At 44.8% G+C, this 25,698-nt stretch overlaps 1 protein-coding gene across 10 annotated transcripts in view; it reads left to right on the forward strand.

Moving 5' to 3' along the window:
- SRCIN1 (SRC kinase signaling inhibitor 1) overlaps window positions 1–25,698 on the forward strand; it is a 264,954-nt gene that overhangs the window by 26,845 nt on the left and 212,411 nt on the right. The window lies entirely within an intron of this gene.

The following is a 25,698-nucleotide window of genomic DNA, read 5'->3' on the forward strand; positions in this document are numbered from 1 at the left end:
GAGCAGTAGTGCTTGATTTGGCGCATTAACATGGTATATAATAGCGCAGGCAGGGAGCGGGGAAGCACTTTTTTCAGAGCAGGAAGAATGATGTCATCTGTCATAGCACCAGAATAATTGGAGTGAACGAGGAGATAACAAGGCTCCCAAGTTTTAGTATTGTTTGTGGCACAATTGCGTAGAAAAATGGGAGAATGGGGGAAATAATGGAGCACAGATTGGAATACTTTTACCCCCCTTTGATGAGGCTTCTAGCAGTTCAATGAGTAACACTTCTTTTGCAATATCGCTCAGATTTCTAATTAAAAGTTAAATGTTACCTTTTGGCGGTTCAGGTTTTGTTTTGTGTTTGGTTAGAGCTCAGTGGGCGTGCGTGTTTTCTTCAAAGCAGAGGCTGAAGTTGGAGGGAAGGAAGAAGGGTGGGTTACTACGTCCATTGACTGGCAAGGTATCCTTTGCTGAAGAGGCTCACCGATCTTTCAGACAAGTCTAAATTTAATTCTCTCCTCTTAGGCAAAGATCACAAGACGACTTGGCTGGTAGCCAGATTCTGCGCCCAGATTTGTAGGCACAGATCATCCTCTAGAATAAAATAGCTTACTAGGGAAATGCTGAAGTCGCCCTTTGGGGTGCCTTGGGTCAATTTTTTTAATGTAGCCCAAATCTCAGTTGTACAGGTGTATGTATATATCTCAATTTTAACTCATGAGCTATTGCTGCAATCTGCTCTGATTGTATATTTTATCTTTATGAACGCTATTTTTATGGTGTTATGTTGTGTGAGATGGTCTTTGACTGTAATAAATTATCTAGATCTAGACTGGCAAGGTAGAGAGACTTCTCCATACTCCTTCGTTCAACTTTTGGGGCTGTGGGAGGGCCAAATGGGGAGCCACACCTGGCTCAGACCTACCCCTCTCCAGGGACCAAAACAGCACATGGTTGTCCCACAGGCATTGTGGCATGTTGTGCTTGTCTCAGCAGAGCCAGATGCTGGGCAGGAAGGCAGCAAAGACCCCTCCTATTGCTGCTTGCATGCTTATGGGGGCCATCACATGCCCCTTTAAATGACACACACAAAGTGTTGGTTGACCATAACATTGGGGCTCACCTGCTAGCCTAATCCTCGCCCAGCCATTTGCTGAGCTGCCTCCACCAGGGAGCTGGCCAATAATTGGGGCCACCCCAGTGTTGTCCATTCCAGTGGTCCATTCCATCAACCTGGCCGTGTAGGCAGCATTGCCCCTCCCCCCCGTTTTAAGCTGGAGCCGGTGCCATTGTGTGCCACACCCAACACCCCTTATGAGTTCCCCCACCACAATTTCTGTGTTGGGATTCTGTCCAGGGTTGGACCTGTGCAGTCAGAAGTAAGCACCACTCAATGCAACAGAGTTCACTTTCAGGTAACTATGCAGAGGTAACTAAGCATACGATTCCCTTGGGGACTGTGGCTATGGGGAGATGTCATTATAAGCTCCTGCAGTTCAACAGTTACCACTAAACCATTGCCTGCGTAGTTTTCCTGATCTATTTGCTCCCCAGAGCCCTGGAGTTAGTCCCACGAAGAAAATACCTGCACACAAAGATTGGGAAGAATTTGGAGCTCTCTCCCTCAGTGGCTCATTTGAAGTAAAAATATATATTAAAAAAATCGAAATGTTGACAGGTCCACTCACAGATCTCTGGAATAACATGCAATTTGACTCTTGAGCTGTTATTAACATTAATATTAATAAAACACATCACAGCACCCTGACAAAAATTACGATTTCCATTATTTTTTGGAGGAAAGCCATGGCAGTTGATCAGTTTCCAGCAGGTTTAGATTAAAGCATAGATATACAGGCAAGTCAGGAATGGTCTACTGAAGTTTTCTTTATTTGTTTTAAGCTCTTTATTTGTTTTAAGATATTTATAAATCACCCTTCACAGTGTTTATTCCAGGGTAGTTTACCATGTAATTACAAGCAGAACAACAACAATATATACAATAAACCAATATAAAGTGATCAATAACATAATAAGTGCAGTACAGAAATTAAATAAGCAAAGCATATTAATTAAGTAAAGCAGCGTTATATATGCTTAAAACAGAATTGATGGATTATTCTTATTTTTTGTGAGCTGATTTCTTTTTTCCTGTTTTATTTGCAATAAATATATTTCTATTCCACTTTTTTTGTGAAGAGCTCAAGGTGGCATACACACCTCTCCTGTGAGGTAGCTTAGACGGTGAGACAGTGACTGGCCAAAAGCCTTCATTATTATTATTTTAAACAGAGCAATGCAAAACATTCAATTATACTGTTTTAAAATATAACATCCTGACAATACTATTTTAAACTACAAACCAATGACACTGAGAATAAAAAATGGCCTAAAATGAATAAATAAATAGAATTAAAATAGCCTGATGCCAAAAGGCGTGTCTCCTTAGGGATGGGGTACTGTACCTGGAGTTCCACAGGTGAGAAATCCCTCTCCTTTGGTTGAGAACCATAACTGGATTGGGACAGGATGGTACACAGGATGTACCAGTAACTGGATCTTGAATGTGTGGGGTTAAAGCTGGAAGAGCCAGGACCACCTGGAAAGGGTGATCCAATAAGACCGAACACATGCTAGGTTTGTGGAGAGCAGCAGGGAGTGCGGAGTCCGGCCGAGCTAGAGCAAACAATATGCTGATCACAGTGACAAAGGCCTGGATCAAAAAGCTGCAAGGCAGGTCAGGCGAGGGTCAATCATCAACCCAGGACTTCTTATGACAAGGGGCCAATGTGCAGCGTGAGCAGCTGAGTCTTGCTGCTGACTAAAAATTATGACACTTCACGCTGACTGGCTCTAATATGCAGAGATTTATATATATATCTGTTGATAATATCAACCTTTGTGCAACCCGCAGGGCAGTTTGAACAAGGCAAACAGGTAAAAATCCATAAAACAACACAATATTCTAAAAAACACATATCACAGAAGAACAATTGCTCAATAGAAGCAGTAACTATAGGGTTTCTCTTCCTCCTCTGAAAGCCCTTTGAAAAATATTTCCTCTGTAAAAGAACTGTTTTCCCTTTTTGTCCAGAGGCAGTTCAAGTGTGCTGTGGAATCTGGTACATTGTATCTCACCCTTTCTGCTTCCTTGCCTAGGCTGACAGTTACACCTTGAGCACTGACCTGATCTGAAAGCTGACTTAGGATGATGTGGCAGGCAGGTAGCTGCTTGGCTGAGGAAGAGAGGCTTGTGCTTGCCTCCATATGGGTTGGCAGTCCTATGTAATAACTGGAAAACCAACATGCATCCATGCATGCAGGCTCACAAAGCCATTATCTGCCAGCTGCAGCCACCACCACTGTGTGGCATACTTCGCATGCTTGCATCTTTGTGTTACACTATAACTACTGCCCCTCTTTAGGGGTTAGTGTACCACAGGATCTAAAAACTGGCCCGGGAGCCCTTGGGACCTTTCTCTCTGGCCCTTGGGACTGTATGGCTTCTTTCCAGGCCATTCCCTTCACCAGCCTGGCTTTGCACCTTCCGTGAATGTTTTTGCCTGGCCAGAATGTGACCTTGAACTCTGATAATGCTTGCTTGCTTGCTTGCCTAGATGGGAGGTTTGAGTAAATTAGCACTTGATGCTCCTCCTCCTTTTGCTTCTGGCTCCTCCCACTACTGGTATGTGGCCCTAAAAGGTTGCCTATCAAAGAATGTGGCCCCTGGACTGAAATCTCTCTCTCCCACCCCCCACTTTTGAGGTACATGCATGTGCTGTGGCGAGTCATGCTTGAAGTTAAAATGGCCTGCCTAGATTCCCCCCCACCCCCGGTTTTGCATTCTCCAATTCTAGTAACTTGCGCCCAAATACAGGATGGGTAAATACAGGATCTACAGGCTTTTGTAGATTGCAAGCTAAATGTGACTCAGCAGTGCGGTCTGGTGGCTAAAAGGGCTAATGTAATCCTAGGTTGCATCAACAGGAGCATAGTATCCAGTTATAATGCTACCACTCTGTTCAACTTGGGTCAGATCTCTGTGTTCAGTCCTGGGCACAGCAGTTTAGGAATGATATTGACAAACTGGGACATGTCCAGTGGGGGGCAGGCAAGGCTGGTGAAGCACCATCTTCTGTGAGGGGAGGTTGGAGGAGCTGGATACGCTTAGCCTGGGGAAAGCTAAGATTATGAGACAATGTGATAAGCCGTCTTCAAATATTTGGAAGGCTTTTCACATAGGTGATGGAGCAAATCTGTTTTCTTTTGCTCCTTAGGGCAGGACCTGAGTCTGTGGGTTGAAATTACAAAACAAAAGGATTAAGGCTAAACATTAGGAAGAACTTCATGAATGCCTGTCTTGGAAGGTGGTGAACTTTCACTTGTTGGAGTCTTTTAAGCAGAGGCTAGATGACCACCTATCAAGGTTGCTATAGCAGTATAGTCCCTCAACAACAGGGTTATGTAGTCGCTGACCTAAGATATCCTTTCCAGTTTTATGAGTCTGTCCCATTGATTTCAGTAAGAATGAACAGCACCTAACTGCAATCCTAACCATGAATTCAGTGAACCTTTGAATTCAGAGGCGCTTACTCCTATGTAACTTGGGGTTAGCACTGCAGCCTTAGTATGGATCCAACCCATAGTATATTCTGGATGCCTGTAAAAAAGAAAAGCAGAGTTACCAGCAGTATCTCCTAATTCATCTTCTCTAATATTTTCCTGTTCATGAAGAAGATAACAATTTTTGTAACAAACCGGAAAGGGAAGATGAGGGAAGTCACGGGGGGGGGGGGAGGAAATGAAAAATTAAAAATTGGATAATTGCTTTTTGTAATTTGTTATAAAAGAGCAACTTCAATAAAATGTGTGTGTGTGTATTCCTGTTCATGTACAGCTTCCCATTACAACTTTGAGATTTTGCCACTGGAATTGCATAATAAGGCTTCCATGTAACAAGCAAAGAAATGGACGGCCTCTATCTTGGCACACTCCTTGGGGAGGTTTAGCAGACCTCCTCAATGCTCACCTTCAGTGGGCATGAAAAACATTTAAGCAGACTTTTTTGGGGGTGTTTGCTAATTTTCTGCTATTTTCCCTTCTCTTCTGTTTTCTTCTGTTTTTATTGCTATACATTTATTTCCCCCTCTTATTTTGTGTCATTTTGTTCTTTCTGAGGATATTATGAGCCACCGTAAAGTGAGCATTTTGTTGTGTGGATACTTTTCAGCACAAATAAATTACAAGCTGTACTGTTGAATGTTCATATGCCCTGGTGTCTGCTGCTATTCATAGCTGCTGGAAATCCATGTTCGTAGAACTATAAAGATGACCCTTTCTAAGAAGTTCAGCCCCTTGTCATCAAAATTGTCCATACAATCAGATAAAGAACTGACTATGCAACCTTAGGCTTCTGTGTGCACAGTACATAATACAAAATACTTACGGAACAATAGCTTCAGATGACTTGGGCAAGTGAGCCAAGCTGCACAGCTACCATGTAAAGTTAAAACACTCACTCAAACACTCACTCTCAGGAGGGTAGTAGGAGATGGGTGATCGACTCAATGGGTATGGTAAACATACCCCAACCCACCCTCCCACTATATATAAGGGTCTGGTGACTTCTGTTTCAGTGTATCTGAAGAAGAGTGCATGCACATGAAAGCTTATACCAAGAACAAACTTAGTTGGTCTCTAAGGTGCTGGACAATTTTTAAAATATTAAAATATTATTATTATTTTATATATTTTGACTGCGTCAGACCAACACGGCTACCTACCTGAATCTAGAACCACTAATCAATCTGTTCTGGGACAAATAATTTTCCTGGCCACAAGTATAACAATGCCTTAGATCAGGAATTGGTATTCTTTGGGGACACGTGTGCATGTTTGCAAACTGGAGAATCTGTTGCGGCTTCACACGCACATGGCAACGTAGTAAGTACAAACTGAAATCCTGTTCAATGGGCTGCAACATGATGCTTCTTTCACCCCATGGCAAAAGTTGTATACTGTATCTGTTTATGCTCAAACGGAGGATATATGCTGTGACCTCGTCATGACTGTCATAAGGGCCTTATAATGTTAAAACATTCTGAGCCTGTATAGCAGTGGTTGCTAGGTGAAAGTTCCTGGCAGAGAGGGAAAGAGGCAGGGCTTGGGTCAGGCAAATTTCACTCTGATTGGCTAGAAAATTTAGTCAGAAAATTAATGGTCAGTTGGAGATCAACAGTCCGAGAGAGTGTGTCAGTGAGAGATTCAATCGGTAGGTCAGTCAGTAAGTAAGGAGTTGGTTGGTGAAAGGAGGTGTGGAAGTAATTTGCTTGAGGGAGAAGCCAGCAGCAGTGGCTCTTAAGTCTGTGACAACTGCCTGCTAGCACCTCAGGTCCCCAGTAATAGGTGTCAGATCTCCCTTTTGTATATAAAGTCCCCTTAATAAACCATTTTAAAGATAACCCTGCCTTATTACACATCCAAACTTAACCACATTACTAGGCAGCCATGAAGCCTGAAGGAACTGACAGCAGTGAAGAAATTTAAAACACACAAACATTAATCTCAGGGTTGTGTGTTTAGGCCCCTGTTGGACAAAAAATATTCCTGCATTGCAGGACTTGGACTAGATGGTCCTTGGGTCCCTTCCAACTCTACAATTCTGTGGGCACTTGTGATATAGATAAGTGAGGCTGCGTACCTGGGTCCCCTGCCATTGCTGTGGCAGAGGTAGGAGCTCTGCACCCTAATTTCAGCATGGGCAGAGGAGGGAGGGACCCTGTGGGCACCAGGGAAGGCCTCCCTGGGCAGCCATATGTCCACATGCACCATGTTGGTGACCCCTGGCTTAGATCTTCATTTTGAGCAAAACCCCACTACCTCCATCCCAAGGAAATGTTATTTGATGCAGCAACTTGCTTCCCAGCATCCTGTTCCCTTACACCGGGGTGGAGAACTTCCGGCCTGCAGGTCCAGTCCAGGGGCTCCGGTTTGCCCTGAGACACCATTTCGTTTCCCCCACCTGTCAATCATCTGATGTCATTCTGCAGATGATGTCAGCTGATGGGCAGGGGAGTGAGGTTCAATTCTTTGTTGGCTGCACGAGCCAGTTTCTGTCCTGTGAAGCCAAGGCAGAAGGATTTACCCAGTCACCCACTGATGGATGGATGTTTGTTAAATCCTACAGCCTAGGGGCATTAAATCCTGCTCGGTTCTGCAAGATTCCCAATGCAAACCTTTCCTGAATCAATGCCTGATGAAACAACAGGGCTTCCCCCTCCATTTTAGAGAGCTGTTTTTCTCTGGGACTTCAAAGCGGCAAAACACCTGACGTCATTGTGAAGTCAGGTGATTGACAGGTAGGCAGTCCCTGTCAGATTTCAGCCATGAGGTCAATCATGATAAGGATCTTGTCCGTGGAGCAAAGGAATTCTCCCCACCCCTGGCTTACAGCATTGTTTTGTGCCCCAGAGGTAAAAGGGGCACACAAGGTCTCATCTGTATATGTTTAGGAGGGATGCTCGGCCTTAAATATTTTTTTTTAAAAATTTATCCTTGGAAACTAGAAGAACATTTTCTCTCCTGTTCCCCACCAGTCACTATCACCGCCTCCTGTCACTTCCACCACCCTACTTTTGTCCCCATTCCTTCCAGCAAGTGGGGCGGGGAAGTATGGTGCGATGATTCTGTGGCTTGCAGCATTTAGCTTCCAACCCTCTCTTAATGTTGCTCTTGCCTTTCCCCCCTTTGCATGTAGCATTTTCCTCATGAATACTCCCTGATTAAAAGCATCAGCTTCTCCTTTCTGGTGTTCTTGACAATGTTCACTCATCTAACTGCCTATTCATCGAGGGAAGATAAGGCATGCGGGGAGATGAAGCCTTCTCCTTTTCTGACTCCCCCACCCCACCCCGCCTTCCTCACAGTTTCCTCCCTCCTTTCATTCATGCTTTTCCGTTCCTTCTTTCTTTAACAAGCTGGGTGCAAGCATGCGGCAGTTCCCTCCCCTGACATGTGTTCGGTGCTGTAGCCCCAAGTGCAGCACTATAGGAAAAGGAAGGAAATGTTTCTCCCATGGCATCTCCCCACCCTGGTCACATCCAGACCGTACATTTTTAAGCTGTATGTGACCCTCCATGGGACAACTTGAGGGCGGGCAGGTTATAAATGCATACTGTAAAATAAATAAACAAACGATACCACTGTGATAAATAAATAAATTCAACCCAGGCTCAGGAGCCAGGGACACCTGCCCATAGTCCCAGCTAGGCCTTTCCAGCATGCATAACCAGTTTGTTCACCAGCCGTTCGCTGTTCCCACAGGGGTGTTTTCAGCTATTGAATTTTGTTCTTTTATTTGCGTGAAAACAGAATTACGGTTCTGTGCTGCATTGTTCACTACACAAGGGGACTGCTTCGTGCCACGAAGTTGAGGCAGAGTGAAGGCTCCAAGGTCACCCGGGCCCCTGTTCCCTCACTGCGTACAAGGGGTGTAAACAATGCAACAACACTTTCCTGTCCTAACCATCTTCCCCCACCTCCATACACCCTGCTGTCCCCAATGCTGGAAACACGATCAGTCTTGTCAAGAAAAGAGGGAGGCAGCTAGTCCCTGCTGCACTAAATGACTTGATAATGGGGACTTAAACAACCACCTGTCAGTTGGCGCTCCCCCCCCCCCCGCACGGCTGCCATTACCGTTGGCAAGGGCAGAAGCGGAGATGAATAAAACGATCCCTTTCCCTCGTTATTTTGGGCGAATGCTGTCGCACATGTTTGTTTAGCTGATTGGCTTTATGTTAATGAACCAGACTCGGTTCCCTCTGCCTCTTTCAGTCAGAGGGCTGTGGAAGAGGGAAGAGGCGAGCCGTTTTATAGATCGCAGAGCATGGAAAAATACTGTGCGGTTTGCCTTCTATTATTGGAATCAAGTGATCTCCAGAGAGGAGAAGGGGTTGTGAAACTTGAATGTGCAAAGCTACAGGATCAGAGGCCCCAGCAGCTATGCGCTTTCCAGAGAAGGAGAAAGCAACAACTTCTCTTCGTTGAATTCGAGTGTTCAAATTTGTTTTGTGTTCAAGCTTTTGAGTGACATAGAATTCTCCAGGCGCAGGAATTCAAAGCAAAACCCCAAAAGCATTTGTTTCAAAATGGCATTCATCTCTGGGATGGTGTTGCCTGAGAACGAACGAAGCAGAGTTTTCTCTAGGACACAAGGAGAGTTGGGTTGTTTAAACAGACTATGAATCTGTTAATACATTATCAAGCTGCAGGCAAAGAGTTCTGATTTTCCTGAGGGAGGATTCAGATTCCCTTCACTCAGAAAACTTCCACATCAGGAAGAAAGTTAGGCTCCACCCTCTTCTTGATGTGCTAGTTTTCTATGTGCAGAGTTATCCACACACACAACTACCGCGGGAGAACATTCAAATATGCAAAACTAAATAACATGCCTGAAATGATACACAATCCAGGAAAAGCTGTACCACCTGATTCTGCTGAATGTACAAGTTGGCTCTATTTGTGATAAAAATGCTTTAGGGAAAAAAACCTTAAGGAGGCAGTTCCTCCCCACCCCAATGACAACTGAACATGCTTAGAGGCCACAGACTGATAAATGCCTTGGGGCACTCTCGATAAACAGACTTGGCTGACTGGCTGGCTGGCTGACACTCCACACAGCAATTCTTTTAAATAAACTTTATTTAAACACTAAAACCAGTAATTACAGGAGCAGAATGCCAAAGTATGTTTCACATCATACATAGGGCATTCAACAAAAGGGTCCCGTGTCTGTTTCAAGCTCCGCTTGTTGGCTATATTAATAATCCCGTACGACAAAACTAGTAATTCCATGGCTATTGCTACTAACTAATTCTACTAGTACTATTCCCTGGAAACTTAATTTATGTATTTCAGATATTTGGATACTGCTTAAAATTCATAATTATTTCTAAGATGTGTTTTATAAAAAAAGAAAAATCAAGTTTCTTGTTGGCATCTGAAAGTAATGATCTTGCACACACACACACCGACTCTCCCCAGCATGAGTCCATTAATGTTTCTGTACAGGGCTTGGGGCACATTGGGAAATCAGCCAGGAACAAGCAGAGCAGCTTGAGCTCCTTCAAGGTGGGTTGGCTGCATTCCATGCTACAGCACTGCCTTATCCTACTGTGCCACTCTCCCGTTCCCTTTCCGACTGGGGCGAAAAGGTGTGCAGTATGCGGAGTTGTAGAAGCTCTCCACTGGCCTGGCCCGTTGTTGTGGTCAAGAATCTGGCCCAAAGGTTCTGTGTGTGGTAGACTCAGAGCACGGATGAGCAGCTGGGTGTGGGCTGGACTGGGATACAGTTCATTCCATGGTAGGAACTGCTCCTGTGCCATGCCTCTGACAGCACAGTTGATGCCATCCTCTACTCAGGCCAATCAGGACTCCCAATTGTGCCCCACTAGGCCTTGTTTGATGTGGGTGTGTGCTTGTGCCCCTAATCTGCTCCTCTTCAAATGTAGCCACCATATTTCTTGGAACATTTAAAATACAGGAGGCCACCTTATACCAAGTCTGTCTACCTCTACATTGACTCACAGAGGCACTTCCAGCAGGAGTCATTTCCATGCCAGGAATTGAACCTTGCGCATGCAGTGCAGATGCTCTGCTAGAAAGCCATGGAACCCTTTTTGGAAAGTGTGGGCTTCCTCCTGCTACCTTAGAAATTTACTCAGAATCATAGAGTTGGAAGGGACCATGAGGGTCATCTAGTCCAACCCCCTGCAATGCAGGAATATGCAGCTGTCCCACACAGGGATTGAAGCTGCAACCTTGGTGTTATCAGCACCAAACTCCAACCAACTGAGCTATCCGAGGTTGTTTGTCTCCCTGGGGTAAGGACATAAGAAGAGCCCTGCTGGATCAAGCTAAAAGGTTGATGTAATCCAGCTTTCTGTTCTGACAGTAGTCAATAAGATGGCTAGGGGAAGCATGCAAGCAGGACAAGAGCTCAGCAACACTCCCCCCACACTCTTACTTGCTGTTGAAGTAAGAACAACCAAACCTATTTGGTTCATGGCAGAGCCTGTGTCTCATGCCTGGGTAGGAAGAGCTTTAAATTCCATTTTCTTTCCCTTTGTGTGCATGCCATGGATCTTTGGACAAGCTCTCCATTAACATCACGAAAATGAAGTCGAATTTGAGCTCTGACATCTGTTTTATTGGTGACATTTGGGTCATGAACAAATGAGTTCTCCCTGGTGCAAATATACTTGAGACATTCTATGATAGTCATTTTTCCAGCACCATTTGGTCCCACCAAGATAAAGGATTCAAGAAAGTGATCATTTGCTTGCCTTTGTCCTCTGCTCCAAAGTTCCTCACACTGAGGATGCTCATTTTATCAGCCCTAGACATTTTTAAAAGCATATTCCTTTTTCTATAAGCACTATCTAGTATTGTTCGTAAACATTGCAGCCTGATGATGCGGGCCTCAACTTCCGGTTCTTTTAGATGATTCTCTGCCCCTCTCCTTTTTAGAGCTTCTTCTGGTTTGACAAGCTTTTCAAGATGGTTTCCAGCTCTAGAACAATGCTATTGTCCTTTTGCAGCCATAGTACCACATAAATAATGACAATATGGACCAAGGCATTGCTTCATTCCCCAACATCTGGTATTAGGAGACGTACTGCATCTGATACTGGAGGCAATATATAGATATACCGACTGGCAGCCATGGATGACTTTATCCTCTGTGAATTCATCTAATCCCCCCCCCCCCTTTTTAAAAAAATAAAAAGTCTACGCTGGTGGCTGTCACTACATCTTGTGGTCGTGAATTCCATCGATCTGCTGTGCAAAGAAGTACTCTGCTACCATCTAGTGGTGTCTGCTGGGCCAGGTAAAGATGTCCTTCCCCAAGGTCAACAGGTGATGGACTTGGCTGCTCTTGGAACCTCCTCAAACCTCAAAATTTGTATACCTTCCAAATGAATGTTTTCTGATACCTCTGCCTTGCAAATCCTGTACCTGGTGAATGGGCTGTTGTTGTTCATCTTCTAAAAACAAATGTCCAACCATGAGAATAGTCCTCTCCCATCTCCTGTGACATCCCGTTGTGAAGGCTGCTGTGGTGCAGCGATGGGCCTGCACACATTACTTGCTAGGTACGAAGCAAGGGGGCAGGGTGAGCCTTGTGGCTCGGGTGTGGGCTTGTGTGACAGCTTTTGGCGTTGCTTGAACCAGACACGGCTGCAAGACATGCGCTGACATGAGCTGGCCAACTGCCTCTGCTGCTCTCCACCGCCTGCCACCTGTCGTATGGGAGGCAAGCAGCTCCCAGTGCTTGCTTTGATCACTCATGGCCTGCCCATCTCAACTCTGCATGCGTACCAGCTATCTTCCAGGAGATATTGAGGGGTATGAAAAGGATGGCTGTGGATTGTCCCACAGGTTGTCCATGGTCATCTGCAGGATTTCCCCCCAGGTTGGGTGAGGAGTAAAACGCTGAAAAGAGGAGGGGAGCCGGCTAACGTCTCACCAAAAATGAGAAGGATAGTGCCCATACATTTTGCCTTATATCTAATACGCCACAAATGCTAGAAATTTACTAAAAAAAATTAAAAGGTGGGGATGTGGGGATTGTGAATCCTCAGAGGTGGGACAGTAGCCGTGCCCTGTGGACACCCATGGACTGAATCAAGAATAGCAGGTTGATGGGGCAGACCAAGGTCAGAACTCGGGAAATAGAAACAGGTAGCAGTGTGAGCATGGGAAGGTGAGGAGAGTTTGGAAGGCAATGGCACCATCAGACAGGACTTTGGGGCAGAAGTCTCAGACCCAGTTCAACCGAGTGAATAGGAGGGCTCCCAAATGCACAAGGACTGGCTTGCCATCTAAAGATGGTGGGGGGGGGGGGAGACCCATTAAGTACAGGAGGCAGTGGAAGACAGAAGTGCCTGGCGTGCTCTGGTTCCTGGGGTCACAAAGAGTCGGACACGACTAAACGACTAAACAACAACAAATAAAATTAGCTAATTGTCCCACTCCCTGAAAATAATTTAGAAGGAACGTTCAATGAATAGGATGTCTGGAAGTGACCTTAGTTTGATGGGGATTTCTTCCCCAGAGAAAGTCTAGCACAAGCCACATTTCAGAGACAGGAGGAACAGCTTGTTTGCTTAGGCAAGCTTCTAGTGGTGTGCAGCAGCCATGTTTACTTGAGAGCGAAGTCCCGCTGAGTTTAATGGGACTTCTTCCCACGTAAAGGCTTGCCGTTGCGGCCTTGGCCTGACAACATGCTGCTGGTTTACTTTGTTCACCTGTATTGTTTTGACTTTGTGCTGCGCTAATGAGTCCATGTTGAGTCGCTTGCTGCTGTGATTTTTTTTTTTTAATTAAAGAGAGCTGGGCTTACTAAATAATGGAATAAGATGGTGGTCCTTACTAGCATGGGCTACCCAGTGCTTGGCATGCCCCAGAAGCCATCGTAATCAAGTTGGGGAGAGCTCTGGGGATGTTTTCTTCCTTGGCTCTGTCTTTGGCACTTGCATCTCTCCCGCTGTTTACTCCTCCTGGCTTCTGGCGCCTTTGGATATCTGTATTCACCTCCATCCTCCACCCGCACTCATCCATTTGAGGCCTGTCATTGCTGCTGACCCGTTCGGTTAAGAATCCTTTCCTTTCATGCTTCCGGGCTTTGCTTTCCTGATTGCCCCCCCCCCTTTGAAATGAGGGAGGAAAGAAGGGGAAAGAAGAAGAAGAAGAAGAGACGAGAGAGAGGGATGAGTTCATGCCGGCTCATTTGTGTGAGTGTGAAAAGGCCAACGGCAGCACTGGGCTATACCAAAGAGCCCCAACACAGTCATAAAAACAGAGAGCAGGAGAGGGAGGGAGGGAGGGAGAGAGAGAGCGAGCGCTTAGGAGCACAACAAGTCGCCTTGGCATCGCCTCAGGATTTGAGGGGGAATCTGTCTCATTTTGGAAAAATTAATGATTCCAACATAATTTGAAGAGCATTCATTATATGGCTCATTAAAAAGACATTGCGCAGGCCAAGTGGCCTGGTGTCTGCCGGCTCAAAGGCGTCGTTGAGGGCCTTTCCTGAGGTCTGTACTAGGAAGTATGGCAGAGGAGTAGGAACAGTTGCGAATTTGTGGACAAGATGTGCCTTTTCCCCTTCCCCTGAGCCCACTAGGGGCTACTTAGCCCTGATGCTCAGCAGATTGAGATGATAAAGATTTCCCCCCCTCCTGGGTGGTACCAGTTCAGGCTGCAGATAAGGGGCAAAGAGAAGAGCAGCAGTCAGACGAAAGGCAAAGGGACAACAGCCTAATATTGCTCCCAGTACGTTTCCGAGCACAGTGCCGAGGGCCTTCTAGCGGTTCCCTCATTGCAAGAAGTGAGATTACAGGGAACTAGACAGAGGGCCTTCTTGGTAGTGGTGCCCGCCCTGTGGAACGCCCTCCCATCAGATGTCAAGGAAATAAGCAACTATCCTACTTTTAAAGACATCTGATGGCAGCCCTGTTTAGGGAAGTTTTAATATTTAATGTTGTATTTTGTTTTTAATATTTGATTGGGAGCCTCCCAGAGTGGCTGGGGAAACTCAGCTAGATGGGCGGGTTTAAAATAAATTATTATTATTATTATTATTATTATTATTGCTAAGGCAGAATAGCAAATGGCAGCCACACCTGCCCCTAAGTCATGATGTCTACTACCCAACAAAGCTGGGCAAATTATTTGAATATCCATCCTGCTGGTAAAAATAAAATGAAAATAAATGTAGTAACTAGAAACTTTCTGTCGTTTCATGACACCTCTAAAATTGGCTGCCTTGGGCAGCTTGTTTGCTGTGCCTAATGGTAGGGACGGCACTGGAGATGGAGAAGGATTCAGATCTGTGTGACATTCTCCATTACAAGCTCCATTCAGCTACATGGGAGCTGCGCAAACCCCATGCAATGGGACTTCCACAGGGCAACTTTCTGTCGACTGCAGCCCATGCCAGTTAAAATGCCAAGTGCCATTTCAGGTTTTTGCCTCAGGGACTGAAATGTATTGGGCCTACCCTGTTTGTGAACATATATCCTCCTGCAGTTTGATTTCCCTGGTTCAATACAGTTCTCTTGCTTCTCTGTTGCCATTGCTCTTGCTGTGGGTGCCATTGCAGTGCAGTTGTTATACACAGGTAATATAGAGGGCATCATAGATGCCATGGGACATAATCCCTCCCCTCATCAATTTCTAATCAATTTTTGGCATTCCTTTTTGTTTTTGCACATTATTCTCAGGTTAAGTCTTTCCACCACAATAAATATCAGATAATATAATGATGAATAGGAGCAAGGTTAGCAACTCTTCTTCTTCAGCTACGTATTGCCATTTCTTTCTCCAGATTTTGTTTTTCAGTGGATGTGTGTGCCTCCCCCATGAAGGTCTGCAAGACAGGGTCTCCCCCTGCACCATCACACTGGGCTAATACATACTTCCTTCTGGTGCCACTCCTGCAAAACCAGGACAAACATGAGCAAAGTGCTGAGAAGGGTTTTGCTCTCATTGCTTAAGAAATTGAAATCTTTGGCCGAGTAGAGAGGCATTTTCTGTATAAAAAGGAAAGGAGAGAAAGGCAAAGCAAAAACCTTCCCAATCAAGAAACACTGTCTGAGATCTCAGACAAAGTTTCTGAAATGCAAAAGCCCCAATCCTTGTGCATTTTGAGCAAATTGGATGCAGTTTATCCATGCTGGGTATACGAGTGGCTGATTTATTTATTTAAAACATTTCTCTGTCTTGCGTTTTTGCCTCAACACGAAGTGCCCAAGGCAGCTCACACAACATGATCATCATTAATACAAAATGCAACTTAAGCTACAATCCTGTTCATACATTATATAGGGTGTTATGCATGCTTTCTCTTCAAGCGAATTCATATGACAGGTAGATGAGGTCTCAGCTGCACGGCATTTTGCAGCACACTCAGACACCCTGTAAGCAAAGGAAAGAAAAAAAAATGTTTAAAGGGGTGATTTGGGGCTGGAGATTCTGGGCAAAAGACCCTGAGTTTGGGCTTCATACTTTACTCTCTAACAACACCCCAGTTCCTTCCTTACCTTCTATTTTTAACTAGCTTGCTTTAAAAGTCTTTGATAAAGTGAATGAAATTAGCCACCCCCGCCTTCCTACTTTTGCATTCCCTTTTCTGAATGTTTCCTCCTCCCTTTCTTGCTTTAGTTAGCACACAGGAATGAGAGAGGGTGTGGGGAGGGATGAAGAAGTGAAATCAACAAAAAGAGCATTTGGGGATTTTTCAATCCTTTCTCATCCACTGCACTGCGTGTAAAAAGCTGGTAAAGGACACTCAAGGACAACGCTATTGAGAATCTCTCCCTTCTTCCCTCTTTGCAAAGGAGGAAAAAATCTGACAACCTCCCGGTTGCTTCTTGGTACTGCCTTGCAGGTCTCCTACCAATTTTACCTACTGAACCATCGGACCTTAGTTTTAGAAGAGAATATGATGCACCACCTATTTCTTTCAGCTCTCCCTTCCTATATGCATGATCCTCTGCCTGTTCAGTATCACTGTTCTCTGTGCCCTTGAAAAATCTCCACATTCCACAGCTCTTTTAAGATGCTTCTTCAATATCTTAAAATGCTTTAGATTTGTAAGGCAGGAGGTGGTGTCTGAACTCAAGATTCCTTGCAAGATTCAACCCCAAGTGAAGCAAGTGCGCAGGTATAATCAAGCATGGACTGCCGGCTAGTAGCAATGGTGCTGGATGGGGAACTTAGAGCCATTGTGGTTTAGTGGTTAGAGTGTCGGTCTAAGACTGGGGAGACCTGGGTTCAAATCCCCACTCAACCTTGACAGAGGTGTACGGATGAAGTGAAAGAGGGGACATCATTATGCTGCCCTGAATTCTTTGGAAGAAAGGCAGAATGCAAATATAATGAATAATACACATTTCAAAACATTTTGGGATTGTACCCTCAGAGTGCCACCAGGAAGTTCTCAGGCTGTGGTCAATATGTGAATCAGGCCACCTGATGTAGAAGGAAGCCCTAGTTCATCACTTGAGGGATGTTGGGAAGAAATCACAGACTGCAGCTACTCAGTGCTGAGTAGAAGGCATGCTATATGTGCTCGCACATACTGTTATTTTCCGTATATAAAACCTGTTCCCAGACTGTGGCCTGTGGACCACAGGTGGTCCACAAGCTTCACGCAGGTGGTCCACGGAATGTCTGCATTAAATATCCACATTGATTTTTAATTGAGTTTTTGTAGTTTCTTTTATTTCTTATCTTGTGTTACAGTTTGAATTATATGGCATTCAAATCACAACACAGTAAAATAAAATATAAGAAACAAAAGAAGCAATAAAAACACAGTCGCACAGCATCTAGCATCGCACTTGCTTCAACAGGCAGAAAACATGATGAAGCAGTTCACCAATTTTCAAGTGGTCTACGGGAAAAGTGAGTTTTGCAATCGCTGGCATAACATCGTATCAGTTACTTTTAAAGAAGTAGGTGGTGCGATATGAGTTAAAGGAGGATAAGTGGGGCTGCAAGACACCTGCAAAAGAATCCCTCCCACCCCACACTGCTTACACCATTGGCAATTTCAGACCTGAAAACACTGCTCCTCAGTTCCAGGATGTATGCTTGGGCTTGTGGTTATCCAATAGCGAGTGACACACACTCTGTATGTTCAGAGGCACTTCTCTGGTGTTTCATTGTTGTTGAGCTGAGCAATGGGCTCATGTTCCAAGTGATATAATCTGCATACTGTCCTTTTTTAAAAAAATGAGATTTAACAGGTCTGAAGCCAACGTGGACTGCCTCTCTGTGCTTAGATGCATGGTGATTATTGCAGTTGCTTGGGATAAATGAGACTTTTTATTAAATGTGTGGCATGCAATTATATCTGTATTTTTTTTAAAAAAGGAAAGAAAAGAAAACGCCAAACAACATTAATCCTAAATTGTGTGTATGTGATTTTCATCAGAACCATGGCACGCAGGAAGGGGAAATTTAACCCTTCCCTCCCAGACCACAACCCCAATGAAGATAGCCAGTCCTCCCCTCACCCTATGCTGCAATTAGCCAGGAAGTAGGAAGCTCCCATTGGCTTTCCCCCCTTGTGTCTAACTGCAGGCCAGGTGAGCTAGGTGGTATTGTAGGGATTATGGTTTGGGAAATGGGGGGTTAAACTTCCCCTCCCTGTGCGCTGCAGGATTAGATCAACAAAGAGAGATGCAGCTTCATGCTACATATTTAATGTACCATGTAGTTTGGTTGTTACATGTTTTATGGCTCAGCCTTGGCATATTTTGTGGCTCAAATGGTCCTGGATTTTCAGATTTAGAAATCTAGATTACATGGTGTTTATTTGCTTGGTTTCCAATCCTATTATACACGACAAAACAGCCATCACTTTGCATTGATAATTTCCTCTTTCCTGCAGCTGCCTTTATATACAGTGGTACCTCGGGTTAAAAATGCTTCGGATTACAAACGCTTTGGGTTACAAACTCTGCAAACCCAGAAGTAGTACCTCAGGTTACAAACTTTGCTCCAGGAACAGAACGGAAATCACGCTCCGGCAGCGGGAGGCCCCATTTGCGAAAGCGCGCCTCAGGTTAAGAACAGTTTCGGGTTAAGAACAGACCTCCGGAATGAATTAAGTTCGTAACCCAAGGTACCACTGTAGTCCCAACAACCAATAGGATGCATGCTAGCTGGCCTAGTTAGTCAGTTCCTTGAAAAGGCAGAGACTTCAATACTTCCTGTTTCCTACTAAACATGCTCACTTGCTGCCTGCACCAGCAAATAGAGTATTGTCCCAAAGACATATGGGGCAGTGTGTCTCCATTGCCCTCACCCAAAGGGGCCTAGTTCCAATGCAGTCCTGATTTGACACTTCTAGTAATGCAGCTTGCCAGGCATACAGGTAGGATTTGTACCATCGGGAGGAAATGGTTGAGTGATACACCTCGGGCTTCATCATGGCTGATAACGGCATTCAGTTTGTCCCAGGAGGCATTGTATTCCTTAACTCCATGGCTATGTACATGCTATATCTTTGAAGCATGTTTTCTTCTCAAAGAATTTGGGGCACTGTAGTTTACCCTAGTGCCCTGAATTCACTGATAAAGGAATAAATGTGCTTTGAATGTGCATTAAAATAATAGTGTGTACACAGCCTTAGTCTTTGTCGTGCTTCTCCCATTCAAGTGGTGACTTTCAAATGGGAGCAGGGACGCTGTGTAGCACTCTTGTCTCCCCCTCTCTCTTGCCTTATCTGTTTGTCTTCAGGGTACTCTTGCTTTCAGCAGCAGGTGCTACTGACCCAGTGTCCTGGGTCCAAGGCGAGTGGCATCCCAGACCTATTTGCCTCTGTTCCCAAACACTTGAGTTTTTGTGATGCTACTGCTGAATGCACAATACTCTTATGTTTAACAGGGACCAGAAAGTGGTTGCATAGATAAATGCCATGTAAATAATTCATCGTAAATGACAATCATTAAAACAAATGAACAAAGGCATGTTTTGTGAAAGATTATCCTGGCTAATTTTTGTTTTCTCACGGGTGCTCTTTTCGTTACACCGCTGCTGCAGTTTATTTCTTTGCAGTTCACCTTGCTTGGAACAATTTTCTCTCATCCTTCTCCAGATTCAACATAGTCGCTCTCATTGTTTTTCAATCTATTTTCTTCTCTCTCTCTCTCTCTCTCTCTCTCTCTCTCTCTCTCTCTCTCTCTCTTGGAGAATGTCATAGCAAGGGAAGATTCAGCATTCAGCATTAGTTGGAGAAACCTAGTGAGTTGGATGGTGATACTTAAAAAATTGCTTCTCCTGGGGGTGTGGTGTTCAGCAGGTCCAAAGTGTACATACGAAGAGCCCTGCTGGTTCAGACCAACAGCCTATCTAGTTTAGTATCCTGCTTCCCATAATAGCCAAGCAGATGCCAACAGGATGCCCTCAAACAGGCCATGAAGTTCTCCGGTGAGTGGTATTCCCAGGCATGTTGTGACCTCTGTTTCTGGAGGTAGCATATAGTTTCTTGTGGGTTTTGCTTTTATCTTCTAAACACGTTCTTCCATGATCCTCAACACAGCCACAACCTGAAGTGACCTGTGTTGGCCTGGGGGTGCTACCACCATTTATTCCCTGAAATAACTCGCTTAAAATAAATAAGTAAATCCTGTGTGGCAGTGCATTCTGGTAGTCCCAGATGCTAAACCCCCCCAAAAACTCAACCAACCATAGTTCCGTATCAGGTAGATTGTTGGCCCTGATTTTTTTCTCTCAAGTTTCCTATGACCCAGTGAATGGTCTGGGAAAATACGATGCTGTGATGCTGCTGAAGCTGAGCAGGCTTGGCTAATGGGAGACTTGTGTAAGTCTGTGTAAGAGTGGAAAATAAGTGTTGTTATTTTAAAAAAAATTCTTGGTTTGCTGTGTGGTTTATTTACTCAGGCTGCATTCTGGAGTCCTAATTGCATTTGCCCAGCCTGCTGCATCTGAGGTTCACATAAGGATTAGGAAGCCATACCCCTATCACAATGCCTCAAAACATCATACTGAAATAAGGAAACCCTGGTTTGATGGGTGTGGAGAGCAACTGAATCATCAGGGCTAGGTCTGATCTGGCATGGAAGACTTTACAGAGGGTGAGCAGCCAATCAAGAATTTAGATCTAAAAGATTCTGAAGCCAACAGAGAAGCTCAGCGTTGGTCAGGCCTTTCAGATTGGGTGTTTGGTTGAGGTTTTTGGCCGTGAGATGAAGCTGAAGAACTCCAGGCTTTAATTCCACAATTCCCGCCGCCAACCCCGCAAGACTTCCTTCCCTGGTTCTTTTGTTGTTTGGGTTATTTCATTATGTAGATCACAGTGGTGCTGGTGCTGTACAGAAGCCCAGTCAAGAAGGCCTCCACCCTCACTCGCCACCTTTGCAAAACTTGCAAGCTCGTGCGTCAGAAGCCAGAGAATGGCACTTGAGTGGAAGCCAGGGGACAAGAAACTGGACAAAAAGGGTCAAAACAATGACAGCCCTTGATGGATGGAGGACAGTAGAGGCGCCTGTTGCTTTCCTGGAATTGGGCATTGCTCCTTCTCTTGCCAACCCTTGCGGAATGAGACTCTTGTGAAAGCTTAAACGTTTGTGTCATCTCTCCCTCCTCCTCCTCTTCCCACTCTGTCTCTCTCACCCCAGGCCTTGGAGACCTTGAATTAAAAAGCACAATGAGAGAGGAAGGAGAAGAGAAAACAGTCTCATTCCCTGGCAGGACAAAGGATCAAAGAGGCATCTTAGGGTTGCTTTCTCCAGGCGTTTGGCACCAGTTGCCGTCAGCTGCCTCCCAAACCAAAAGGCTCTTTTAAAGCTTTGGGAATCCATTGAGAAGGTGGCGGCAAACGAAAGGGAGGCTGCAGAAGGAATAGGCTTCTCTCTCTCTCTCTGGGCTCCTCTAGAAGTCCTTTGCTCATGATGATATCAGGCTGGTTACACATGATCCCGCTTTCAGTACTCTTTGTGCCTGCAAAAGTTTGGCGGCGGACATCATGCTTCGTTTCGAATTGGCGCCTGTCCCATAGCTTCCTGCTGAAATCCTGTACCTTTTTATGCTGCAAATGTTCCCGTGTGTGTGTCTGTGTGTTGCCCCGCTTTTGTTACGCTGCAGTGCGAGAGGGCCCCTTCCAGACAAGCATAATGCAGTAACATTGGGGAAGCATCGCAGAACAACTAATAAAGCAGAATGGTGATCTGTGGATGCATCAGTAGAAATCCTCCACTAACGCACTGTTATTGTGTCAGTGGCGTGTTGCAGGATACACCCACAAAAAAAACACGCCAAGGAGTTTGGATAAGGCTTCTCCCTTCTCTCTCTTTGCTTGTCACACTTTGCCAACATCCCATGGTTTTCATGGGCCTAAAGGTAAAGGTAAAGGACCCCATGACAGTTAAATCCAGTCAAAGGCAACTATGGGGGTTGTGGTGCTCATCCCATTTTCAGACCGAGGGAGCCGGCATTTGTCCACAGACAGCTTTCCTGGTCATGTGGGTGGCATGACTAAACTGCTTCTGGCGCAAGGGGACACTGTGACGGAAACCAGAGTGCACGGAAACACCGTTTACCTTCCCGCCGCAGCAGTACCTATTTATCTACTTGGCACTGGCGTGCTTTCAAACTGCTAGGTTGGCAGGAGCTGGGACAGAGAAATGGGAGCCTTCCTGGCTGTACATGTGAAAGATCATAGGTTACCGCTCGTGTGAAATGCCATGAGACATCCCTGGAGGTAGTGGTGCCACCAGGGCAGAACTTTGGTGCAAAAGGTTCAGAGTTCAGCAGAATGAGCAGGAGGAAACCCAAACACAGCAAAGCTGGCTTACTACATTTAAAGTAAGCGAAGGATATATATAATGCTTTCTAATTAGATGCTTCTCTCCCGCATGAGACCATATTTCCCTGACTGCACCATTGCCTGGAGGAGGGCAGCTTCTCCATAAGGTCCCACACTGTAGATCAAGTGTGGGGCTCTCCCATCAGCCCCAGCAAGCATGGACAGTAGCCAGGGAGAATGGGAACTGAGTTCTGCAACATTTGGAGGGCCAAGGGTTCCCAACACTTACTGTGGATCTTGGGGAGGGGGCAGGTGGGAAATGTGCTTAGTGATGCCTTACTTGTTGCATTGATTTGAGCAGAATCAAAGCGCAACTAACTTAGTCTGGATTTGACACATCAGCACTGGCTCTCTTGACTGTATTTTTATTGTGGCTCAAGTGTGGAAGGTGAGGCTTTCAAGGTCAAGGGGATCAGCATAAAGCTGCCTCTTTTATTGCAGTAGGTTTCCGGATATGTCAGCGGTTCTGACATTTGCACAGCTGCAGCTCAAGAATCTTTAATACATAACAGATGAGATTGGATACATCCTGGATTGAAATGCCACTTAGGAGATGCATGTAACTAGAAATGTAAAATTTCTGTGAATTTTGAGACCTTGCGGTGTGGGTTTGCGTGGAGTTTGTCGGTGAGAGGGCCAGACACAGACCTTTTGGAGGAAAGGTACTCAGTAGTCAACTTTCTAATTAAAACTAATCTTATTTTACTACTTTAACACCATATAATGCATCATTTATAACCTATCATGTAAAATTTTGCTGTTTGGATTTAAAAAAAAATATTACAGAACCCCCTCCCCATTTTTAAAAAAATTATTTTGCGGGATCTGTTGCACCACCTAAGATAATAAGCTCCAGGATGAGTTTATGACTCATAAAGGTATTGTTCAGTAGCATCTTCAGTAACTGAAGTTGGAAAAGAATGGTCTTCCTGATCATAAAGGTTGATGACCCCGTTGAGGGTGTGAGTGTTTTCTTCCTGGGGAGCATTCCTCAAGGCTAATAATAATAATAATAATAATAATAATAATAATAATAATAATTTATTACTTTTACCCCACCCATCTGGCTGGGCCTCCCCAGCTGGTCTGGGTGGCTTCCAACAGGATATTAAAAACACAATAAAACATCAAACATTAAAAACTTTCCTAAACAGGGCTGCCTTCAGATGTCTTCTAAAAGTCAGATAGTTATTTAGACAAACTTGCCCTGTGACAACCTGCCCACAATGCTCCCTTCATGTGAATTCTGTAGCTTGTTATCCAGCAATTTTGCATAGAGGGAGAGAGAGAAACATAGTACATATTTACATATTTTGTCTTGTTTCGCACAATTGATTCTTGAATGTTTACTCTTTTACAGAATTGATTCTGGTTTTGCTAAACGCTGACCCTCACCCCCAACACTGAAAATTGTATGTACTGCAGTCACATCTCTAGCCTAAGATTACAGTAGACATGACTTTGCAACCAGCAGTGCTAGAAACTTGCCCTTTATTCTTTAAGGGAACTGAGCTATTTCAGAAAGCGTAATTCTGTAACCAATACTACATTCTACCCTTTTCCTGCTCTCCCAAGGAATTGTGGCATACGCTCAACCCCGGTTAACGTTCCAGATTGCTGGGCTCACTTGTGGGAGGCTTGGTGGGACGCTGTTGCCTTTCACTCTCTTTTAACATCATATAATCCCATGAAATGATGACCTTTCTAGGTGGTAGGAAGATCAGGCTCAAGGGAACCATTTACCTTCCATAGCATGTTCTAGCCTGTTTCAGCCAAAGACCTATGTCATATTTGGACGGCATCCCTAGCATCTCAGCTGGTCAAAATGGACTTAGGGGCTGGTTCCTCGTTGCAAATATACGGCCCACTGAGGCAGCCCTTCTGATGGTTTGTGGAGTCTTCCAGTGCTTGGAAGTTGGATCAGATTCCAGGCTTTTCCTTCCGGAGGGAAGGAAGTGCAGGAGCTGTAGAATTAATCAGAGGTTTGCAGATAGTGAAGATGCCAACTGCTCTCTGGCAGCCTGACTATGCATGAAAATGCCACTGGGCCTCTTTACCACTTTGGGTAAGGTTGTGTGTGCAGGTGAGAATGTGCCTTTTTGTGGATGAGGGCAACTCTGTGCTTGTGGTGTTTCGTCTGCACTGTTTTAAGTTTCCTGTGGCTCATCTGCACACAATACTGTTGATGGAAATGGCCTCGGGGGTCAGTGGAATTAAGTGTGTGCATGCTGTTCTCAAGGGTCATGGGTATTGGGGGTTTCTGTGTGTCCCGTTTGTATGGGAAATGACCTGGGGAGTTGGAGAAGGTAGCAGGTGTGTTTTCTGTTCTCACAGTTATCGCATACGGTTAATTCTGTTCAAAGCATTATGTGTTCCAATATATCCCCGTGCCCTATATTTTGTGACAAGAAAAGCAGGATTCTGCAACCTGTTCTCTTTGTTTATTTTAATGACTGATTTTATTAATTTAATGAGACTCTTTATACCTTGCCTTCCTGCTATATAGCACACATTTTCCTACGGTACCATTTGTCCTTCTGCAGTCCCCGCCCCCTCTTTCTCCCTATTTATTCCACTGCTGTTGCTGGTCGTGGGAAAAGGCAGAGAGCATGAGATCTTCTGCAGATACCATTCTGACATCTAAGATTTCTCCAGCTGCTGCCCATGTATTTTCAAAAGTTTTATAATCACGAAGGCTAGAAAATCATTTTATAAAAATAAAATAAAGCTAGGCTAGGATGCTTGGAAAGCTAAATTCTGCATCTAAGCTCACGTTCTATGTCTTCTATATTTCCTTGCGGAACTGCGTTGTCCACTTGTTCTCAAATGTATTGTGGAGTCATGAAGACTAGACACTTGTTTGTGGGTGTTTAAATGAAAGATTCTCAGGATGCTTAACTGCAGGACAATGAGTTGCGAATTTACTTTAATCAACCTTTAATCCAAGGCTCTTTTGCCCACTTACACCTTCCCCTGCTGTGGTCAAAAGGATTCCAGTTTTGCCAGCTTCTCTGCTATCTATCTATTTATTTAGTTCCCATCTTTTCTCCAGGGAGCTCAAGGTGGTGTGCATTGTTCTTCCTTTCTGCCTTTAATCTTAACAACAACCTTGTGAGGTGGGTTAGACCGAGAGGCAGTGATAGACCCAAGGTCACTCGGTGCATGTCATGTCATGGCTGAGTGGGGATTTGAACTCGGGTCTTCTTGGTGCTAATTCAACACCCGTACCACTGCAGCAGCCTGGGGGTGAAGGCAGGAGAATGGGCTGCTGAAAGAAATAGGCAAGGGATACAGCAGCTATAATTCCACAT

The sequence above is a fragment of the Podarcis liolepis genome, assembly GCF_965112155.1.
Source record: "Podarcis liolepis genome assembly, chromosome: 13".
Taxonomy (NCBI): domain Eukaryota; kingdom Metazoa; phylum Chordata; class Lepidosauria; order Squamata; family Lacertidae; genus Podarcis; species Podarcis liolepis.